Here is a 7,644-nt window from a genome sequence, read left to right as displayed (position 1 = left end):
TTTGCCTTATTGTGCCTTATAATTTCTGGAAGCAGATGTATTTGTTTGCTTGCCATCTACTTTTATACAACAAAACTGCCCCTTAATTAAAGCCTACACTGAAACCCTGAGCCCAGCCCTGTGTCCAGAGGTACCATGCTGTCCTTTCTAGGATGCAGAAGGAAGACCTGTGTCTTGCTGAATATTTATAAGGGATGATGCCATTTCAAGTAGAATGGAAGACTATGTAAAACAATGTTGTTTGAAGTAATTTAGTAAGAAGTGCTAAGAAAACACCCCACACCATGCAGCGCAATTAGGGAAATACCGTTCCTTTTCCTGCTTTGGAAGTTGTAGGCATTTTGCAAATGCATTTGTTGTCCAGTTTTTTAATGAATGCCTTTTGCAAGCAGTGTTTCCCAGCAGGTTTCTGAGGAGCTATATGCCGCCCATTCACCTTTAGGTGCTCCTGCATCTCAGCTGTGGGATGCCACCCCAGGTTGTGTCCGCGTCCGTGTGTGGTTTACAGCATGACTCTGAACCTGGGAGCTCTAACTTCTCATGGGACCGAACGCTCCATTTTGACTGTAAGGCTGCTCTTTGCCTCCCATTTCTGTGGGAGCTCGCTAAAGAATGGAGTTGTTGGCTAAGTGCTATGCTGTCAAAATCTAATTGCTGTTACTAGTGAGAGCTAAACTGTGGCTCTCCCGGCAGACGACAGGCTACTGGGGAGGAGGTCACCCTGGCAACGCTGCTTGCAGGTACCTGCTGAGGATGGCTGACGAGAGCTCATCAGGGAGCTCTTGCAGCGTATCAATGGGTTTTTGCAAAAGCAACTGTGGATTTTGCGCTCTCAGGCTATTTCCAGAAGCTTAGTGACAAACCCAGAGATGCAAAGGAAATCCTGCTTTCCTTAAGACTGTCAGACTCTTAGGGGCTAGGATGGAAAGGAGAGTTAGTGGTAACCATTGCTTTTCTGAAGACTGTTGTTTCTGTGATGACCTGTCACTTTACTCCTTGTGAAAAAGCCGTGGCATATTCAAAATGTCATGAAAAGTATTTTAGTTCACAGCTATCACAAATTTTCTGTAGGCTTAGCTGGAAACCAAAATCATCCTCCAGTGGAAGAGGGTGTTAAAGCATACTGGGAGTCTGAGTCTCAGCTGGGACACAGCTGCCTGGGGATGCAGCAGCCCAGCGCTTCATGGTAGTCTGGTGAGCGGCCAATGTGAAATGCTCGGCCAGTGCCACTGCAGCAGCATGTGCAAGTCTCCTGGGCTTTCTGTTGAATACCTGGACAGTCTGACCTATATAAACTGTAGTTTAGAATTTTAAAGATGTATTTCAGAAATTTTGTTTTGCTTTTCTGCTTTTTTATAGCCACATAGGTGTTTGTTTCACATTTTTGCAAGTAGAGCATGAGACTTCTGATGCCCACTGCATGGGAAAAGAGGACTAGCCAAGCACCATACAACAAACTAGTTTTTAATCAGGTAAATTTTATCCTTTTGGTCAAAGTTTGACCCTTCTGTAGTGCAAAGCTACTAACCATGATCACTCCCACAAGGACATTACACAGTCATTCAACCAAGACGAGCTTTGAGCTATTTCTCTAGAAAGAGAGTTAAACCAGTGCAGACCCTCAGGATCAGAGCAGGGCATCTGCATAGCTGCTATTCCAAAAGCACCTTCAGCTTCAGAGCAGAGACCACAGACGACCCTGTGGGACACTTCAAGGAAAATCCATGCTCTGGAGCAGAGCCCTTCTCCTTCACATCATCTTTGCCAGGAATCTGCTGCTTCTTCAAGTCTGCTCTTGACTGCAATTAGAAAGAGCTGGCTGGGGTGTCAATTTATATTAGCAAAATATTCCCATGAAAAAGCCCCAACCCAAGAAAACAAGAGAAAACAATCAGTACCATGCCTGTCAGGTGCATGTCCCGTCTGCTGCCCAAGTGAGCACGTCAGGCGAGAAGACAGGGCTGGAGGTAAATTTTCACAGGTCCGGTGTCACCCGTGCTTAGCTGGCAGATAGATGCAGGTGGGCATCTCTTGCTGTTTGCGTGTTCTGAAAATGTCCCTCTGAGATCTAAAATCTCTTGCTGTGTTTAATTTACAAAATTCTCTGTTGATATTGCCCTCAAAAGCTTCTAATGGAATTACTTAAGCTTCCATTTCTCAGGTTGTTATCTGTCTGTAGAAATGCAGCTTGAGAGATAGTTTTTGAACACTTGAGACAAAACCTACTGGCTTGATTCTACCATGTACTTCTGAGCAAAATGAGTGGTATACTAACAGCTCTGAAATATCTAGTGCTTCATTTAAACACCCTCAGACATGAACTTTGATACATAGATTATGAATAACAAGTGTCATATTTTAATGAGTTTGCAAGGTAGAACTAAGGAACGTTTGGGTAAACTGCCAGTTATTGCATGCATAAAAAGCATGAGCAGATGAATAAAAAAGGTGTTTTTTAAAATAAGATCTAAAACCAATATATGCCAGAGGATTTCTGACTTCACTGGGGAAATACATTTTCATCAAGTAGTGATTTGTCACATCTCTTCATAAAAGGCTAGGCTTTTACTGTAATTTTAATCAGACCTGCAGCAGCAAAATATTTGCCACGTCGATGTTGAGAAATGGTGTAGTTCAGTAGTTAAATACTACATGGGAACATACTATTGATGATGCCTTTATAATTATTTCTCAGAAAGTTTGCAATAGCATAGCTTCCAGTAGTTGAATATTTATCTAGACGAGGGTATGCACAGACCCCAGCAGAGTAAGTCTCTTCTGTCATGATATAAAAGGAAATAAATCTGAATTGTGCTTTGATTCATGGGCAGAGGCGGAAAGTTCCAGAGCAAGCACAAAGCACTACAACAATTTAAATTGAGAGCATTGCTTACCAGGCTCCAGTTTTCACAAACAACACAAGCTAGTAAGTTAGAGCAATTAGTAGCTATGCAAGGATGTCCTCATCTTTAATGAATCTCTGATATCTGCTGCTTCTCCACAAGACCTCATTAAAGCCTTGCAGATTTGGAGCTAGGAACAGACTGGCTTTTTGGATTGGAATCTTTGTAAGTGCTTGCCAGATGACCGGCTGGTCACACCCCACTAAAACAAGTTGTCATTCACAGAGGGAGTTAACAAAACAGAGCAGGGGGGTACCACCAACACGCTGCAGAGAACTGCTAAAAGGGGACATAAGAGGACAGAAGAGCAGTGGTGTTTGGGGGCAAGGCATTTACCAAAATATTGTCAAGAGATGTGCAAAAACTGTTTTGTTTCTCTTGTGGGTGCAGTACAAATTTATTTGTGTTACTAGCACAGCTTTTTTTTACTCTAGTGTAATAGGAGGCCTTCGCAGAAAGTCCTTTTCTGCCGTCCATCAGGAACTAGCCTGCGAGCGGGAGTTTGTTCCTGTTCCTTGCAATCAGTGCTGGCTTGTCACGCCTGCAGCTTGTGAAAGGAAATCAGCCTTTTCTGGTCATGGTAATTCTTCAGACAGCATGAGGGCTGGGGGAGGTGGGGATTCAAAACACCCTGCCTAAAGTTTGTCATGTCAGTTGAAAATGTCCAGTTCAATCTGAAAACCCAAGGGTGAAAAATTTCTGCAACAGCCAAAAGTAACACGGGCCTTGAAAATAACCCACATAGCTTGCTGTTTCAGAGAGTGACTGTAGGCCATAGAGAAGAGTGATATTTCAACTAGTCACTGACTTCAAAAAGGAAAAGCACTTTGGGTAGTGCCAATTACAGCACAGAGATTTCATCTCAGGTTTTGATCAGAGCATATATTAAAAGAAAAAAATAACATGTGTATTTCACCTTATATCTTCTCTCTGGCTAATACATAAATAAGGTTTGGGAAAAAAAAGGGGATTTAAAAAATGGTTCAGTTGTCTGTCTGCTCCAGCACATTTATTTTCCTGAACCCTGTTTCTCAGACCTTCCGATCTGTTACTTTGGCACAAGTGCTTCAAGTTTTTATTCTACCTTTCTGCTCTGAATTTTGGTTTCCCACCTAAAGTAGAGACAGCACAGCAGAGTGAAAAATACACAAAAGCCTCTTCGCTGCAGCTTTCTGTGACGTACACAAGTGGAAAGCTTGATTTACTTGAACAGGCATGCAGTTGTTTGTCAATGTCCTTTCCTCGTGATTCCTGGTGAAGGGCAAAGTGCTGATACAGTGTTTTCTGACCCAATGTCTGGGATACTTCCTTTGGTATTCCCATGGCTTTTTTCTTTGCCAATGTACTTTGTTTACACACGTTTTAAGTAATATAATTTTAATTCTCGCTTGCTTCCTTTGGCAGTGTTTGCTTTAAACCTTCTCCTGCAGGCAGCATCATAAATCTTGCATAAGGTGGCTATACCTTTCTTGTCATGGCTTTTAATGAGTTCAGCAAGTCTGCAGTCACAGTCACTGGTCTTGTGTTCGCTCACTGCTTTTTCTGCTTCAGTGCAGATGCTGGTTCCTGTTCATTGTTAGCTACAATAAAATTTCTGTATTATCTGTCCACTGTAGTGTTTTTATTATGGGTGTTCCACCCTTTCTTCATCTCTTTTTCCATTTTACACTGTCAATTTAACCGCTGGCAATGATCCCATGGCTTGGCTTGATGTCCGAAAGCCTGATGGGAGCTCTCTGATTATATCAGATGTTCTGAAATAATTTCCCAGTTGATGCAGTCTCTGGAAAGAGAAGCAATGCGCAGCGTGGTTTGTGTGTGCCCCCACTACCCGTCTCACCTGAAAAGGAGGTCATTTTCAGTGCATATTTTTTCTCTTACGCACAAAGCTGCTTTCAAACAGAAAAGCTCCCCCAATGCTTCACTGTACTCACCAGGCAGCAGTGTACCAAAGCACGTACTGATTTTCGTTAGATATCCTTCTTCTTTTGTGTTCAGTGCATTCCTGAGTTACTGGGCTAGGGTACATTTGCAGGAAAGCTGGACTTTTGACAATAATTAACTAGTCATTTTATGCTGGCAACTGACAGTGTAAAGAAGCTGCGAGTGCAATACCTTTTAAATGCCAAACTGCTTTCTCCAGGCTGTGAAATGGTTTTCATTCTCCAGTGTTGACCTTGGAAGTACAGGGGAGAAGCTGATGCTCAAAGTAGAGTTTCAGAGCTATGCATTACCACATCATTACGTGGTGATCAAAATGCTGCTCCCGTGTGTTAGTGGTGAGGCCCTGGTAACTGCCAGCATAGTATTGGGAAGATGTCGATTTTAGCAATCAATGGGGATTGCCAAGGCTATTGTTTTTAATAGGACTGGTTTCTCTGTCAGGATCTTGGCACTTAGGTAACTCTTGTATTCCCTTCTCTCTTCAATCTCATGTTTATCAGGTCCCTCCATATGCTTAGTGTCACTTGGCACTGAGAATGAAAGAAGGCAATTGCAGGCAAAAATTACATAGCTAATAGATAGTAAAGCATGTTGTCTCCTGATCTTACCTCTATGCAGTGATCTAAGCCTCCTTCTTCTCTTCACATTAGCTCTTCTCTGCTGTCAGTGTTTTCTTTGCTGAGCCTCCCGATTAGCCTTCTCAAAAACTCAGTTTTCTTGTGTTGTACGTAAAGCTGTAGCAACACACTTATAATCTGTCAGCTGAAACAAGGGATAAAAATAGAAATACACAATGTGTTAGTCATTCATAAAAGAAACTGCACAGTTTTGCACCTAGGGATGGCATATTAAGAGAGAAATTCCCTGAAATGGAGGGTTCTGGCTTTGCAGTCTTCCAGTTGCACTTCCCATGTGAAAAAAGCACTGACGCAGGCAGGTGGGAGAGTGGCAGGAGCACAGAGGACTGCGCTGCTGGCCAGGGAGAGCCGTGCTGGGGGACGTGGCAGCTGACCTCCCAGCTTCAGCTCGTGCAGTGAATTTTGTCTTTACCCCAACTATGTAAATAACCAGGAGACCCAATTCTAGCTGCTACAATTGACACACGTGCGGATTTCCTCCAGAAAAACAGTTAAATTCTACTGTAATCGAATATGACTTTCAAACTGTCGTAAGCAGCTTATTCTTTCTCTTCTATGACAGCACTTCTAAGTCATACAGATTTTACAGATAGGATTTTAAGCCATAAAGAATGGAGCAATCTGTACTAAGGTAACTGGAACCATTTAATTGGCCAGGTTTATCAAAAGCCTTTGGTCTGCACAGAGTTCAGATAATATTTAGAGAAAATGAGGAACCTGGAAGGGGATAGATCTGAATTACTTTTCTGACAATGCATGTGTCTGTTAACTGGAATATTATAGAGACCTTTGTTTGTATTAATTAGATTTGCAAATAAGAATAGATTAGTCCTGATTCAAATGCATTACTGCTGCAAAGCCCATCAGAAGATACTGGTAGGGAACCTTTTGTGGGCCATAAATAAAATGGGAGAACAAGACACACAATTTTCTAAGTCACTCTCCAAAAAGTGGTGATAAAAAGTCAGGGCTTATGGGAGAAGGTCAGTTTGATCCTTAAGCTCATTATATCGAAGTTCTTAGGCACCCAAAGTAGAGCACTATTAAAGTTCTTAACTGTAAAGCCAAATTTCCTGTTTCAAAATTTCTTGCTCTGTATACAGAGTAGCTGCATTTTGAGCCTAATTTCTAAGGAGTAAGGGAGTTAGTTGGTGTCCAGAAATCAGTGTTTACACAGAAGCTGGTGATCATGGCCTGGTAACATCAGTAAAGGATAGAAAGAGGACCCGTCCCAATCACTGTGGTCTATGGCAGCTGATTCCCAAGACCTGCTTTATCAGAGCTGAAGAAAAACTAGGACAAATATGACACGTGTGCGTATATGTGTACACACACATAGAAATGTCAAAGAAATGTCAAAGATCTCTGAGATTTTTCTAGATGGCCAAAAAGCCAATGTTCCTTGGCAACGTGAAAATATTGTTTTGGCTAAAAGCATATCCTGCTTCAGGAGAACACGAAGTAAGGAATTAGAAATATGAAATACAAAAAGTGGGGAGAACCAAACAGCCTACATTAAAAGTTTTAAAATGCAAAAGAGGAGCAGAAAAGATCAAGAACATCGCCATTGTTCTGCAGAGCAGGGAATTTGCTTAGTGACATTTCCAGAAAATGGGCTAGTTTTCATTTTGTAGAGAAAGGCATGAAAAATCTCAGGAAAAAAACTTCTGACAGAGAAAACTGAAGAGTGAATGTAATTAATGTGGTCAGACGAACCTGATTTCAGCCTCTGAGGTAAATTTACTTTTTGACTGAGATGTATATTTTTATCACTTAGCATTGCAACATCGAACTTGTAAAGTGCACTTCAGTGAATGATGAACAGGCTAAATGGTAGGTGCAGGTTCTCAATAATCCGAGAGTAAGCATTAAAAATGGGATAACACAGTGACTGGTAGAATATTAAATAACAGGATGAGCAGGGTACCAGAGATATCCGAGCCACTTGTTAAACTGATTAGCTGATTCATTGGAAGAATACACCTTTAGGAACAAGGATTGCCAGCTACATGCATGGAAAGGGGCACTGCACCTATTGCTGAGTATGATGGGCAACCAAGACAATAATCTATGTGCGACTCCCAATATGTATTCAGCACTGGAAAAATAATCCACAGATATCTAAAGGAAGAATAATAAATAGGAAAAATCGGATTATA

At 41.7% G+C, this 7,644-nt stretch overlaps 1 long non-coding RNA gene across 3 annotated transcripts; it reads right to left on the bottom strand.

Moving 5' to 3' along the window:
* Positions 1-1,456: 1,456 nt before the first annotated feature.
* Positions 1,457-5,790, bottom strand: LOC142064397 (uncharacterized). 3 transcript variants are annotated; one of them, XR_012663089.1, is made up of 3 exons: positions 5,456-5,790; positions 1,899-4,686; positions 1,457-1,815 (listed from the first exon to the last, which is right to left on the bottom strand). It is a non-coding gene; the product is annotated as an uncharacterized LOC142064397 (long non-coding RNA). The 3 variants fall into 3 exon arrangements; XR_012663091.1 differs by having other exon boundaries at positions 1,457-1,799; XR_012663090.1 differs by lacking the exon at positions 5,456-5,790 and adding an exon at positions 4,838-4,966.
* Positions 5,791-7,644: the final 1,854 nt, after the last annotated feature.

This window comes from Phalacrocorax aristotelis, chromosome 14 (genome assembly GCF_949628215.1).
Source record: "Phalacrocorax aristotelis chromosome 14, bGulAri2.1, whole genome shotgun sequence".
NCBI classification, from domain to species: domain Eukaryota; kingdom Metazoa; phylum Chordata; class Aves; order Suliformes; family Phalacrocoracidae; genus Phalacrocorax; species Phalacrocorax aristotelis.
Note: the sequence above shows the minus strand (reverse complement) of the source record. Positions and strands in the feature narration are given on the sequence as shown.